At 46.0% G+C, this 15,285-nt stretch overlaps 1 pseudogene; it reads right to left on the bottom strand.

Annotated features, from left to right (window-relative positions):
• Nucleotides 1-3,696: 3,696 nt before the first annotated feature.
• LOC136118509 (polyadenylate-binding protein 2 pseudogene) lies at nt 3,697-4,591 on the bottom strand (annotated as a pseudogene).
• Between the last annotated feature and the right edge of the window lie 10,694 nt (nt 4,592-15,285).

Here is a 15,285-nt window from a genome sequence, read left to right on the forward strand (position 1 = left end):
ACTTATAAAATATTCTTATAAAATATTATATTTCTTATATATTATAATTATATAATATTTATAAGAATATATATAAATATTTATAATATTTATAAGAATATTATATATAATATATATAATATTTATAAGAACTTATATAAGTTCTTATAAAATATTATATTTCTATTTAAAGTAATTATTGATAGGTAAGGACTATTGCCATCTTTTCCATTATTTTCTAGCTTTTTTGTCGTTCTTTCATTCTTTTTTTTTTTTTTTTTTTTGCGATACATGGGCCTCTCACTGTTGTGGTCTCTCCTGTTGCAGAGCACAGGCTCTGGACGCGCAGGCCCAGCGGCCATGGCTCACGGGCCCAGCCGCTCCGTGGCATGTGGGATCCTCCTGGACCGGGGCACAAACTCGTGTCCCCTGCATTGGCAGGTGGACTCTCAACCACTGCACCACCAGGGAAGCCCTCATTCTTTTCTTCCTCTCTTACTGTCTTTCTTTGTGATTTGGTGATTTTTTTTTTTGCAGTGTTATGCTTGGATTTCTTTCTCTTTAACCTTTGTGTTATCTACTACAGGTTTATTCTTTGTAGTTACCAGGAGGCTTACAGAAAACATCTTATAACAACCTATCTTAAGGTGATAAGGACACATATAAAAACTCTACCTACAGTGGGCCATGATGCAGACCATGGGCTCCCATCTGGGTCTCTTTTTGCAGTCCCCAGGGTGGGGAAGGGAAGTCCTAGAGGTGCATGGCCCATGGGATGGTGTCAGGCCATCCCTGACCTCCCAAATTGCAGCTCTGTGTCACCCCTTGAAGGTTTGCCTTTGCAGAATCACACAGGTGTGCCCAGCAAGGCACCTGTGCTGATCTTTCTTCCCACTACTCACTTCTTCTGGGTCCTTTGTGGGTGCAGGGAAGGTGGGGGTGTCTATCCTGGAGTGGGGTGGTTTGGAAATGATGTTGTCATACTCTGGATCTTTCTGGCCCTTAGGTCAGAGAAATGGGGGATTTCCAGCATTTTAAGACAGCAAAACCAAAGCATCTCCATGGCCATCCCTCTGCCTTCAGTTAACTCTGGGATTGTGAGCATTTCCTGGGTGTGAGTCTGGGAGCCAGCTATGTGCATGCTGTTGGGCTCACATGTTACTGTCTGTACATTGTTGATGCCCAAGTTATCTGGCTCATGAATCTATTAAACATGAAAAAATAACCCATCTCTAAATATTAATACATTTCTTATATATCTAACACATAACACCTGAGTATTGGCAATTTTCCCCAATTAAACATTATTTAAATTTTATTGAATCCTACTTATAAACAATTGAAATCGAAGCCTAAAATACAGACCACCTTCAGTGCTTTGAACATGCTAAGAAACAGTCGAGTGCTGTACTCACTATAAAACTGTGATCCAAATGCTACCTACTACCTTAGATTCACCTTTTTCTTCCTTGTTCTGCACTAACCTTCTTCTTATTCATATTCATAGTTCTTCCTATGGTTTCTGAGCCTTTCTAGGGTTGCAACGTATGAGTTCTGCACTCTAATATGGGAGAAGGGGGTTTCCTTACACCACCAAGTAATTCTCTGACACCAGCTGGAGGTCTTACAATTCAATTCAAATCTGACACTATCTACCAAGAGATAGCATCAGATTCCTAAAAGACTGCCATCCCCTTGCCCCTGACACACATTTCAGATGCCAAGTGCAAGTCCAGGTCATCATCTGCGCTTTTAACCGACTGGCTGTATATTGGAGGTTCCAATGAGCCCCACCTTGGGTTCAACTGATTTGCTAGAGTGGCTCACAAAACTCAGAGAAGCATATTACTTACTAGATTATCAGTTTATTATAAAAGTATGTAACTCAAGAACAGCCAGGTTCTTGATGTATAGGGCAAGGCACAGGGAAAGAGTGTGGAGCTTCCATGTCCTCTCTGGGTGCACCCACCCTCCCCAAACTTCCATATGTTCACCAACCCAGAAGCTCTTCAACTCTGTCCTTTTGGGTTTTTATGGAGACTTCATTACAAAGGTATGATTGATTAAATCATGGGCCATTCCTGATTGATTCAAACTGTAGCCCTTCTCCCCTCCCTGTAGGTCAGGAGGTGGGACTGAAAATTCCAACTCTCTAATCACATGGATCACATGGTTGGTTCTCCTGGCAACCAGCCCCTACCCTTAGGTGCATCCAAAAGTCACTCATTAACATAAAAAAACACACCTTTATCCCTCTTAGCACATAGGAAATTCCAAGGGTTTTAGGAACTCTGTGCCAGAAACTGAGACAAAGATTAAATACACATTTCTTATTATAAATCACATCACAGGATGCTATTTTGAGACCCCAGTGAGAAAAGATCTCAGATGCTGATAATGGAGGACCTGGGCTGTGGATAATTCCCTTGGGCAGGGCTTCTGGCAGCTCCTCCCAAGGTGTCTGCACAAGCTTCATGAAGCCTTTGCTCACTGAATCTGTAGGACATTTCAAGCTCAAGCTTTTCATGAAGCTTTGTGTTTTTTGTAGTCTACCTCCCAAAGTGAGGCATTCTTTAACTGCCATTTGTCCCACCCACAGGCTATGATGATCTGCTCTGCTAGTATCATGAGAAACACATCTTGTTCACATCTTCCAGAAAGGACAACTTGAGGTTCCTTTCCAGGCAGAAGGGTGAGGGTGCAGGCCCCTCTCCCCTTGGATCTGCCCACCACTCACGGCAGACCCTGTTCCTAGCTGTGGTCATCAAGGGCAATAGTCATCTCCTTTCAAGATGACTTTTCCTGAGTTTGTGTTTTCCTCTTACACAGATTTAAAAAATGTTTTTTATTATTATTATTTTTTATTTTCAAAAACAACTTTATTCATGACACATATTAAATAAAAAACTCCCACTCCCTGGAAATGAGCTAAAAAAATAAACAAAATCCACCTCCCACCTCCCTGTCCCCACTTCCTCCCATTCCCTCCAAATAAAAGGGAAAAAAAAGGTAAAGGAAAACAAAACAAAAAACTGAAAAACAAAAAACACCCCCAAATCCCCCGAAACAAGGTAGTGCATTTCCCCAGGGGAAAGGGGAATTTACACTGGAGCTGCTGGGAGCAGATCAGAGATCTTCCAGCTACAGAAACCTGCAAAGAAAGACACTCAAAACAGAAAAAGAAACACAAAAGGAAACAAAATAGATCACCAGGCAATCTGGAGGGGCAGGGAGCCAGAAAAGAAGGGTGGGGTGGGTGGTAGACCTGGCAGGACAGGAACAGGCAGGAGGGGACTGTGAAAGCTAGGGAGAAGATGGAGGGAAGGTAACAAGCAGAAGAGTTTGGTGTCCTTGCAAAGCCCTGGGTAAAAAATACCCTCCTACCACCCATGCCCATCTACCCTTGAGCAGCCCACAAGGGGGCAAAGGGGGACAGGGAAACAGGGGGAGCAGCTTGCGCGGTTGAGATGTGTCCATGGCGAATCCCCAGAGCGAATGAGCAGCCCCCTGCCCCACTCCCTGGGCCTTCCCTTACTCCCCAAAGCAGGTCCCTCCGCAGCAGTTAGTTATGGGATTCTCCCCCCTTCCACAGTATATCTTTTTTTAAAAATATTTTTTTCCATCAAGGTCATCTTCTGTTTTTTCTTTTCTTTTAATTCTTTTTTTTCTCCTTCTTTCCTCTTTTTTTCCTCTCTCTTGTCCTAATACACACTGTTTTTAGTGGGGGGAATACCATGATGTCCCTCTAGCCTGGCCCCTGTAGACACGACCCTGGGGCCTGCTGTTAAAACCACTGTAGAATCGAGAGCAGGAGCTGTTGTAGTTGGTGGTCTGGGCACAGTTTCGGGCTCGCGGGAAACCTCCAATCTGTTGTGCTGATGCCTGGTCTGTTGGTTCGTTTTGGGATCACCTTGATTTGTCTTCCTCTAAGTAAGGACTCATCTAAGGCCAAGGAAGTCCTCACTGACTCTTTGTCTGAGAACTCTATATATGCAAACCCTTTGGGATGGCCACTAAATTAGTCACATAGTATAGTAACACGGTTGACTGAACCACAGCCATTAAAGTGTGCTTCCAGCTCTTCTGCTGTTGCACCATAGTCCACATTGCCAACATAGATGGAACGGGCATCAGCCTCCATCTTCTCCTCAATGGACATGATCACTGGGCCAGCATTGCCTGGAGCTGGACTCATATTCATCTTCTTCTCTACCTCGTTCTGTAGCTCCTTTAGCTTCTCAGCTTCTTCCTCCCTCTCCCTGACTCGAGCTTTGATCGCTTCCAGCTCCAGGTCCTCAGTGGTGCCGTCCCCCGGGTCACCCTCAACCAGTCCCGGCTCCTCCTCCTCCTCCTGGCTGCCAGGGGCTCCGGAGCCAGGCCCAGGGCCCGGAGCTCCCGGGGCGGGGGGCACGGGGCCGGGCGGCTCCTCTTCAGGCTCGGGCTCTAGCAGCAGCTCCTCAGGCTCCAGTTCCTCAGACTCCAAGATGTTCCTGCGCCCCCGGGGCCCCCTCCCCGGCCTCCCCACGGGCCCCGGGCACAAGATAGTGCCGCCGCCCCGGCCGGAGCCCCGACCGCCCGCAGACCCTGCAGCTGCTGCCGCCGCCGCCGCCATCGCCGCTCAAAAAAATGTTTTACAAGCTAATATTCTACACTTACTAGAAGAAGCCAATACCGGTTTATATAATACTTGTCTTTAAAAGTGCTCATAAATTATACGTATCTTTTAAATTACAGCTACAATTTACACGCTGTAAATAACTTCTTTTTTTGGTATTGTAACAGGGAAGAGCTAAATTGGACTCCATGTTGGATCTGTTTCTTTGACTTTAACCTTTGCTTTTAGTTGCTTTTGTTATTATAATCATGCGTAATGGCGTGCCTCAGGGAACCCTGCTGCTTCTGGCAGAATGTTAAACTAAAGTGCCTCTCTTCAGCTCACAGGGAGACAATCTGACCCTGCCCACCTGTGAATGGCTGCCAGAAAGAAGAAATTAACACATCCCCTCACTGGGGCTGGTCCTTCCAGGAGATGTTTTGCAAGACTGATGGCCCTTTTTACTTTACTTCCCCACTGCCTCTCCCTCTCTGATTCTATAAAAGAAACTGGCATCCAGACCCTGATAAGATGGTTTTTGGGGGCCCTAGCCTTCCATCTCTCAGACTGCTGGCTTTCTGAATAAAGTCGTCTTCTTTGCCTCAACACCTTGTCTCTGATTTACTGGCCTGTCGTGCGGCAAGCAGAGCAAGCTTGGACTCGGCAACAAATTTGGCTTAGCCAGTCAGGAGCCTTGTGGCTCATGGCTAGCTGGCCCCAGACAAGGAATATTGGGGCAAGACCCTAGCAGCTGCCAGGTCCATTTGTCCTGAGGATCTTCACTTCAAAGTACCCTGAAGCGACACCAGCTACCTCAGCGCTTGGCAGTTGAAGCAAGGAACCAACAAACTTCTAGGAGTCGCTGGACTCAGTTTGATTTTGGACGGTAAGTCGCTCTGGCATGCACACTGGGAACACATTCCCCCCTCAATTTGGGCTTTTCCTTTACGGGACAAGCCAGTTTGGTCAGGGTACCCTGTTGGAGAGGGGAATTGTTGTTGGATTCTACCTGATTTTGGGAACTGGTTCATTGGGAACTAGTTCGTCGGTTTTGGTCTTGGTTTGCTTTTGGTTTTGTGTGCATTGATGCTAGAATTTGTTTGTGCTTTTTGTGTTGGAATTTGTCTGCGTCTTTCATGTTTTGGTGTTAAACTTATCAAAAAGGGAAATACTCCACCTATCCTGAAGGATAGCCCTTTGGGGCATATATTAGATAAATGGGCAAAACATAGCTATGAGCCTGTGACTAAGAAAGACCTGATATACTATCATAATAGGGTGTGGACCCAATATATGTTAGGATCAGAAGAATGATGGGCCCCTGAATGGCTCACTCAATTATCATACGATCTCACAGCTAGAAGTGTTTTGCAAAAGAGCAGGGAAAAGAGGTGAGATTCCATATGTAGAAGCATTTATGCTATTGCATCAGGAAGAAGGAGTCAGAGGACTGCCACCTTATGGTACAACGGTCTGAAAGGAAACCCAAGGGAGAACCTGTTCTACAAGGGGAAGGGGGGGGGGAAACGAGAGTGGGGACATATTATTCCAGAGCTTAAACACCCGCTGTGGCCCATCCAGCTCCCCCACTGGCCGAGCAGGCTGCATGCACTGGCAGTTGTTCCAACTGCCCCACCCAATGCTGCCAACATATTCACCCCTTTCACTACCTCTTGCTTCCCCCACTCATGGGGATTGAATAGAAGTTTCTATGGTAACCCCGGTGGCAGAGGGACCTGGTTTAATATCACCATCTAAGACCCGACAGGGCACCCAATTTGGACTGAGAGCAACTTCCGCAGCAAGGCAATTTCCCTTGCGCTGATATCCTGTAGGAGTCCGTAATGCAAATGGCCAGCCAGCTGGGCTCCTATGGATGCAGAATCCATTCTCGACTTAGGATTTGCTTAACTGGAAAAACCATAACCCTGCTTACTGAGAGGACCCACTCCATATGACTGAACTTTTCACCTCAATATTTGCCACTCACCATCCCACTTGGGCAGACATTCACACTCTTATGAATATAATGATTACCGAGGATGAAAGGAGGATGGTAGAGAGGAAGTGCACCAGCTCCATTTAGTGGATCCAAATGGAACTCCAGAAGCAAATTTGGCAGTCCCTATTGCTGAGCCTCACTGGGATCCTAATAATGGGGGCATGCCACTTCTAGAACACTACAGGGGATGTGTCTTAGTGGGTCTTCAAAAGGGGGTATCAAGACAAAAGAGCTTGAACAAGATTCAGGAGATAAAACAAAAGCCAAATGAGGATCTATCAGAGTTCCTGGAAAGGATTTATCAAGCTTATAAGCACTACATGGATGTAGACCCCCGAGACCCCTGAGAATGTATGACTTTCATTGGGCAAAGCACCCCAGATATTAGGAAAAAATTACAGAAGTTAGATGGTGTATTTGGAATGAACCCTTCTCAATTAGTAGATGTTGCTTTTAAAGTATTCAACAACAGGGAACAATGACAAAAGCCAAAAGATGCAAAACGGAATGTACCTTTTGTGGCAGAAGCATTGAATTCCCAGAAGGTGAGTAACCTAAAGGAAGGTAAGACACCACTAGGGAAGGAGCAATGTGCTTACTGCAAGGAGGAAGGGCATTGGAAAAGAAAATGCCCTAGATGAAAGAATAATAGAAGACAGGAGCCTCTCATATGGTAGAAAGAGAGGAGCAATCTGATAATGAATGAAGAGGCCCTTGGACCTGAGGCGTCTGATTCTAATTTCCCCACAAGACCCCACAAGACCCCTGGGTAACATTGACAGTGGGGAACAAGTTGATTGACTTTCTAATAGATATGGGTGTCACATATTCTGTGGTAAACACCCAGGTGGCACAGAAAACATCTCAGTCTATCTTGGTCATGGGAGTTGCTGGAGAAGTAGAGAACCATTTGTTTCTATAAGCTCTAGAATGCCAACTGGGGAACATAGCTTCTTATATATGCCAGAGTGTCCAATTCCCCTTCTGCAACAAGATCTCCTTTGTAAATTAAACACTCAAGTAACCTTTTCACCAGAACAGCGTGACATCAGGGTCCCACCGGAGCACACTTTAAGCCTACAAATGGTACTCATGGAACCCCCAGAGAAGGAGACAGGGCTTTTTCCCACAGAGGTCTACGAAAAGGTAAGGCTGGAAGTGTGGGCTGATGGCACTCTGGGGAAGGCCAAAAACACCTAATCTAAAACAATATCCTCTGAAACAAAAGGCTCAAAAGGGAATTCAGGGCTACCCTGGGGGCGCAGTGGTTGAGAGTCTGCCTGCCGATGCAGGGGACACGGGTTCGTGCCCCAGTCCGGGAAGATCCCACATGCCGCGGAGCGGCTAGGCCTGTGAGCCATGGCCGCTGAGCCTGCGCGTCCAGAGCCTGTGCTCCACAACCGGAGAGGCCACAACAATGAGAGGCCCGCGTACCGCAAAAAAAAAAAAAAAAAAAAAAGGGAATTCAGCCAATCCTGGAGAAGTTTTTGAAAACAGGACTGATTAGACCTTGCAGGTCCCCATATAACATCCTTATCTTCCCGGTCAAAAAGCCAAACTCAGCAGAGTATCGCTTTGTCCAAGACTTGAGGGCTATTAATGAAGTAGTCCAAGACTTACACCCTGTGCTGCCTAATCCATACACTCTGCTCACAACTATTCTGGGAGAATACGGCTGGTTCTCAGTCTTGGACTTGAAAGATGCTTTTTTCTGCATTCTTATTGTAGAAGAATCACAGCAGCTATTTGCTGTTGAATGGCAAGACCCAGAAACGCAGGTAGTCCAACAGTATTGTTGGACAGTCCTGACTCAAGGTGTTAAGAATTCCCCTACCTTGTTTGGGGAGACGTTGTCTAGAGACCTTAGAGACTTAATATTGGACGAAGGACTCTTGCTCCAATATGTGGACGACTTGCACATAGTGAGCCCTACATACGATAAATGTCTACAAAATACTATCAGAACCCTGAACTATTTGGCTAATTGTGGATATAAGGTCTCCCAGAAAAAGGCCCGGATATGCAAACAGCAAGTCACATATCTGGGCTTTGTCCTCTCTCAAGGACAGCAGGATCTTTTGCCTGACAGAAAGCAGGCAATTGCAGGCTTAGGAGCACCCAAGACCCACAGACAACTGAGAGGCTTTCTGGGAATGGCAGGGTTCTGTCGGATTTGGATCCCAAGCAATGGGCTCATCGTAAAGCCCCTCTATGAGGCACTGAAGGGACATGATCTTGAGCCCCTTACTTGGACTAAAGAGTGCCAAACAGCCCTTGAAACGATAAAAACGAAGTTAGTCTCAGCCCTGGCTTTGGGACTACCAGACTTAAAGAAACCTTTCAAACTGTATGCACATGAGAGACAAGGCATAAGCTTTGGGGTGTTAATTCAAACTCTGAGGAATATCCCCCGACCTGTTGCTTACTTCTCAAAACAACTAGAACAGACTATTAAGGGGTGGCCTCCTGGCCTTCAAGCTGTAGCAGCTACTTATGACAGATTTCAGGAAGCTGAGAAGTTTACCCTAGGGCAACCCACCACTGTGTATGTTCCTCACCATGTCCTTTCTTTGCTGGAACAGAAAGGGGCCTATTGGCTGACTTTGGGGAGAATGAGAAAGTACCAAGCCATTCTCCTGGACAATCCCAACGTAAGACTTCAAGTCACTTCAGCCCTAAATCCAGCCACATTGCTCCTGATTGATGCTGCACAATCCCCAGAGCATGACTGCCTACACGTCACTGAGCTCGTGCACTCTAACAGACCAGACTTAATGGACCTACCCTTGGCTGAGCCAGAGATGGAATTGTTCACCGATGGAAGCAGCTTCATGGACAAAGGTAGGCGACATGACGGGTATATAACCACAAGCCAGGTGGTAACGCTTAAAAGGATTGTTGAAGCAAAAGCCCTGCCCCCGGGGAGCTCAGCTCAGAAGGCAGAAATCATTGCTCTGACAAGAGCCCTGCTCCTCACTAAGGGGAAGCGGGTAAATATATACAGACTCCCGCTATGCATTTTCTGTGGTGCATGCTCAGGGGGCGATCTGGAAAGGAAGGAGGCTTCTCACTTCAAACAATAAAGGCACAAAACATGCTTCTGAAATCCTGTCACTATTAGAAGCAGTCCATGATCCCTCACAAGTGGCCGTAATGCACTGCCCAGGCCACCAGAAGGGTGAGACTCACACAATAAAGGGCACCTGGTTAGCTGACCAAGCTGCAAAGAAAGCAGCAAAGAAAGGTAATTATTAAGCCATGATAGGATCACTTCTTCCGCAGATTGACTTGTCAAAATATCAGCCAGTGTATTCAGAAAAGGACAGGAGAGGGCCAAGGAGTGGGGTTTCACTCTTGACCGTAACTCACCTGGCTGGAAATGTAATGCACTAGGAACTGTTTTGATTCCTGAGGCCCTCTTGGACACTGTGCTGAAGCACATTCATGACAGTACCCATTATGGGAGAGATGCCACCTGCAATGGATTTAAAATTATATAATGGAAACTCACCTACAAAAGACCATCCAGCGAGTCACTCGGAATTGTATGATTTGTGCTAAAAATAACCCTAAAACTGTTGTCAGACCTCCCCAGATGGGGACCCAGCACAGAGCGACCTGCCTCACAGAGGACTGGCAAATAGACTTTATACCTTAATAGACTCAAATACCTTAAATTGCGGGAAACTTCAGGTACCTGTTGGTGTGTGTGGACACTTTTTCAGGATGGGTGGAAGCATATCCCACCCGGACAGAAAAAGCCTCCCAAGTGGTTAAAGTCCTCCTTAAGGAAATTATTCCCCAGTTTGGACTACCTAACACCCTCCAGAGTGATAATGGACCTGCTTTTGTCTCTAGCATAACCCAATAAGTAGCTAAAACACTGCAAATTAATAGGAAGTTACATTCATCCTGGAGACCACAATCAACAGGAAAATCTGAGAAAATGAATCATACGTTGAAAAGGAGCATTGCTGAAATATGTCAAGAGGCTAATATAACTTGGGATAAGGCATTACCAGTTACCCTGCTATGGATCAGAGTGGCTTCCAGAAGCAGGGTTAAATTAAGCCCCTATGAAATATTGTATGGTAGGCCATTCTAGGTGTCTGCCCGGGCAGGGGAATCTGTAAATGCTCTGAAAGACATAGCTGTTGCTAATTATGTTAAAGCTTTGGGCACTATACTAACCTCTGTTCATGAGTTAGCTTCCAGCAGGTCTGCCTATCCAACTGAGGTAGCTTTGCATCCTTTCTGACCCAGAGATCGAGTCCTCCTTAAAACCTAGAGAGAACAAGGGCCTGAGCACCAGCTGACTGCAAGGTGGACAGGACCACATGTGGTATTACTCACCATGCATTAATCTGTCAAATTGGCTGGGACAAAACCTTGGATTCATCATACTTGCATTAAAGCTGCACCACCATCATCAGGAGACGACCCAACTCCTGAGAGGCTTGGAGAGCAGTGGGTTTGTGAACCCTTAGAAGACTAAAGGTTGCTCTTCAAAAAGGATGTGTTGAGATTGCAATTTCCTTACAGATGGAGAAGGATGGGTCCATCTACTTGTTTAATCCTGTTCTACTGAACAGCACAGCATCAGGTCCAAATAATTGAGAATTGTACTATTTACTAAAAATTCTAAGAATTATCCCCTGGGGGGTTTTGTGGGAAGATGGCGGAAGAGTAAGACGCGGAGGTCGCCTTCCTCCCCACGGATACACCAGAAATACATCTACACGTGGAACAACTCCTACAGAACACCTACTGAAGGCTGGCAGAAGACCTCAGAGCTCCCAAAAGGCAAGAAACTCCCCACGTACCTGGGTAGGGCAAAAGAAAAAAAGAAAAAACAGAGACAAAAGAATAAGGACGGCACCTGCACCAGTGGGAGGGAGCTGTGAAGGAGGAAAAGTTTCCACACACTAGGAAGCCCCTCCGCGGGCGGAGACTGCGGGAGGCGGAGGGGGGAGCTTCGGAACCGCGGAGTAGTGCACAGCGACGGGTGCGGAGGGCAAAGCGGGGAGATTCCTGCACAGACGATCGGTGCCGACCAGCACTCACCAACCCGAGAGGCTTGTCTGCTCACCCGCCGGGGCGGGCGGGGCTGCGAGCTGAGGCTCGGGTTTCGGTTTTGGACGGAGCGCAGGGAGAGGACTGGGGTTGGCGGCTTGAACATAGCCTGAAGGGGTTAGTGCACCACGACTAGCCGGGAGGGAGTTCGGGGAAAAGCCTGCACCTGCCGAAGAGGCAAGAGACTTTTTCTTCCCTCTTTGTTTCCTGGTGCGCGAGGAGAGGGGTTTAAGAGCGCTGCTTAAAGGAACTCCAGAGACGGGCGTGAGCCGCGGCTAAAACCGCGGACCCCAGAGACGGGCGGGAGACGCTAAGGCTGCTGCTGCCGCCACCAAGGGGCCTGTGTGCGAGCACAGGTCACTCTCCACACCCCTCTTCCGCGGAGCCTGTGCAGCCCGCCACTGCCAGGTTCCCGGGATCCAGGGACAACTTCCCCGGGAGTACGCACGGCGGGTCTCAGGCTGGTGCAACGTCACACCGCCTCTGCCGCCGCAGGCCCGCCCCGCACGCAGTGCCCCTCCTCCCCCCATCCCCCAACCCCCGGCCTGAGTGAGCCGGAGCCCCCGAATCAGCAGCTCCTTTAACCCCGTCCTGTCTGAGCAAAAAACAGACGCCCTCCAGCGACCTACACGCAGAGGCAGGGCCAAATCCAAAGCTGAGCTCCTGTGAGCTGTGAGAACAAAGAAGAGAAAGGGAAATCTCTCCCAGCAGCCACAGAAGCAGCGGATTAAAGCTCCACAATCAACTTGATATACCCTGCATCTGTGGAATACCTGAATAGACAGGGAGTGATCCCAAATTGAAGAGGTGGAATTTAGGAGCGAGATCTGTGATTTTTTTCCCTTTTCCTCTTTTTGTGAATGTGTACGTGTATGCTTCTGTGTGAGATCTTGTCTGTATACTCTTGCTTCCACCTTTTGTCCTAGGGCTCTATCCGTCCATGGTTTTTTAAAAAAAAATTTTTTTTTCTTAATAATTAATTTTAATTGTAATAACTTTATTGCACTTTACCTTCGTTCTTTCTTTCTTTCCTTCCTTCCTTCCCTCCTTTAGACAGCGAATCACCCCAGGTTGAGGAGGTGGTCTCTGAGAGCAGGATTTATGATTTTTCCCCCTTTGCCTCTTTTTGTGAACGTGTATGTGTATGCTTCTGTGTAACATTTTCTCTGTAAAGCTTTGCTTCCAACATTTGTCCTAGGGTTCTATCCGTCCCTTTTTTTTTTTCCTAAATATTTTTTAGTACAATAACTATATTATACTTTATTTTATTTTTACTGTATCTTCTTTCTTTCTGTCTTTTTTCCTTCTTTCCCTCCTTCCTTCCTTCCTTCCTCCCTCCCTCCCTCCCTCCCTCCTTTCTTTACTTCTTTGCTTCTTTCTTCCTTCCTTCCTTTCCTCCTTTCCTTCTTTCTTTCCTCCTACTAATTCTCTCTACATTTTCTCCTTCTTTCCCTCCTTCCTCCCTCCCTCCCTCCCTCCCTCCTTTCTTTCCTTCTTTGCTTCTTTCTTCCTTCCTTCCTTCCCTCCTTTCCTTCTTTCTTTCCTCATACTTCTACTAATTCTCTCTACATTTTCTCCTTCTTTCCCTCCTCCCATCCTTCCTTTCCTTCTTTGCTTCTTTCTTCCTTCCTTACTTTCCTCCTTTCCTTCTTTCTTTCCTCATACTTCTACTAATTCTCTCTACATTTTCTCCTTCTTTCCCTCCTCCCTTCCATCCTTCCTCCCTCCCTCCCTCCCTCCCTCCTTTCTTTCCTTCTTTGCTTCTTTCTTCCTTCCTTCCTTCCCTCCTTTCCTTCTTTCTTTCCTCATACTTCTACTAATTCTCTCTACTTTTTCTCCCTTTTATTCTGAGCCGTGTGGATGAAAGGCTCTTGGTGCTCCAGCCCAGGAGTCAGGGCTCTGCCTCTGAGATAGGAGAGCCAACTTCAGGACACTGGTCAACAAGAGACCTCCCAGCTCCACATAATATTAAACGGTGGAAATCTCCCAGAGACCTCCATCTTAACACCAGCACCCAGCTTCACTCAACGACCAGCAAGCCACAGTGCTGGACAACCTATGCCAAACAACTAGCAAAACAGAAACACAACCCCACACATTAGCAGAGAGGCTGCCTAAAATCATAATAAGGCCACAGACACCCCAAAACACACCACCAGACGTGAACCTGCCCACTAGAGAGACAAGATCCAGCCTCATCCACCACAACACAGGCACTAGTCCCCTCCACCAGGAAGCCTACACAACCCACTGAAACAAACCTTAGCCACTGGAGACAGACATCAAAAACAACGGGAACTACGAACGTGCAGCCTGCAAAAAGGAGACCCCAAACACAGTAAGATAAGCAAAATGAGAAGACAGAAAAACACACAGCAGATGAAGGAGCAAGATAAAAACCCACCAGACCTAACAAATGAAGAGGAAATAGGCAATCTACCTGAAAAAGAATTCAGAATAATGATAGTAAGGATGATCCGAAATCTTGGAAGTAGAATGGACAAAATGCAAGAAACAGTTAACAAGGACTTAGAAGACATAAAGATGAAACAAGCAACGATGAACAACACAATAAATGAAACTAAAAGTATTCTAGATAGGATCAATAGCAGAATAACTGAGGCAGAAGAACGGATAAGTGACCTGGAAGATAAAGTAGTGGAAATAACTACTGCAGAGCAGAATAAAGAAAAAAGAATGAAAAGAACTGAGGACAGTCTCAGAGACCTCTGGGACAACATTAAATGCACCAACATTCGAATTATAGGGGTTCCAGAAGAAGAAGAAAAAAAGAAAGGGACTGAGAAAATATTTGAAGAGATTATAGTTGAAAACTTCCCTAATATGGGAAAGGAAATAGTTAATCAAGTCCAGGAAGCACAGAGAGTCCCATACGATAAATACAAGGAGAAATACGCCAAGACACATATTAATCCAACTGTCAAAAATTAAATACAAAGAAAGCATATTAAAAGCAGCAAGGGAAAAACAACAAATAACACACAAGGGAATCCCTATAAGGTTAACAGCTGATCTCCCAGCAGAAACCCTACAAGCCAGAAGGGAGTGGCAGGACATACTGAAAGTGATGAAGGAGAAAAACCTGCAACCAAGACTACTCTACCCAGCAAGGATTACATTCAGATTTGATGGAGAAATTAAAACCTTTACAGACAAGCAAAAGCTGAGAGAGTTCAGTACCACCAAACCAGCTTTACAACAAATGCTAAAGGAACTTCTCTAGACAAGAAACACAAGAGAAGGAAACGACCTATAATAATGAACCCAAAACAATATAGAAAATGGGAATAGGAACATACATATCGATAATTACCTTAAACGTAAATGGACTAAATGCTCCCACCAAAAGACACAGATTGGCTGAATGGATACAAAAACAAGACCCTTATATATGCTGTCTACAAGAGACCCACCTCAGACCTAGAGACACATACAGACTGAAAGTAAGGGGATGGAAAAAGATATTCCATGCAAATGGAAACCAAAAGAAAGCTGGAGTAGCAATTCTCATATCAGACAAAATAGACTTTAAAATAAGGACTATTAAAAGGGACAAAGAAGGACACTACATAATGATCAAGGGATCGATCCAAGAAGAAGATATAACAATTGTAAA

Source organism: Phocoena phocoena, chromosome 2, assembly GCF_963924675.1.
Source record: "Phocoena phocoena chromosome 2, mPhoPho1.1, whole genome shotgun sequence".
NCBI classification, from domain to species: domain Eukaryota; kingdom Metazoa; phylum Chordata; class Mammalia; order Artiodactyla; family Phocoenidae; genus Phocoena; species Phocoena phocoena.